Raw genomic sequence first — 1,021 nt, forward strand, 5'->3', positions numbered from 1 at the left:
TTTCCTTGTTGCTTAACATATATGTACTTTAGGTATCTACTCAAAATACTTCTAATATGTGTGTGTGTGTGTGTATATATATATATATATATATATATATATATATATTCTGTCTCTATAAATCTGTATATACATAATAATAACTGAAAACTTCCCTGTGGATAACTGTGTGTCATGATATAACCCCCCATGACAGGGTTGTGCGGCCCGTAGGCAAGATTTACCCTGGTTGGCCGACCAGGATAAACCACTATACTCCATCAGTCTGATCAGCCCTCCTTAACCCATATCTATTGGGGAGCCTGTCCACTCATGGGCTCTATACCGACATTTATACCACGTATTATTTGAATAGGTGGTTACACTTTATATATTGTATGTAACAACGGTACCGTGCTCTATAATCAGTAATGGTCCAACAAGGTCTGATACTATATAATACATCTCTATATACAAGGTCTGATACTATATAATACATCTCTATATACAACTATCTGCTTTATCATGATTTTGTAATAACTATATAAACCATGACGTTGTGATAAACTGTATCTGTATCAACTACATTTCTCAAATGAACTGTAGAACTGTAGGTCATGGTATTGTAAACTGTATCTATATCAATTGTATTTCTGTAATAAACTGTAAATCTGTATAATCATGGTATTCTGAAAATTTTGTAAAACATATTCATTATCAGTATATTTTGTATAACATACTCTCAAAATACTGTAAAACATACTTTTGTACTATATCTATATTCTTAAGCCACATAGTAATTTAAAACATATTAAATATACTTGATAAATTGTATAATTTTTGTTGTGAATAATAATATGGTAAAATATACATTTCATATTGAAAATCATTCCAAAACTGCCTAACATAGCATATTTCCTTTACCTTACTATTAAAAAGCCCTTATCCTATACCGGTCTTACCCCCGTGGGGCTTCCTACTCGACACCCTGAAAACAACATTCGCTAGAACAAAATATCAACATTTCTTTGCCTACATCATT

Source organism: Malania oleifera, chromosome 11 (assembly GCF_029873635.1).
Source record: "Malania oleifera isolate guangnan ecotype guangnan chromosome 11, ASM2987363v1, whole genome shotgun sequence".
Classification (NCBI taxonomy): Eukaryota; Viridiplantae; Streptophyta; class Magnoliopsida; order Santalales; family Ximeniaceae; genus Malania; species Malania oleifera.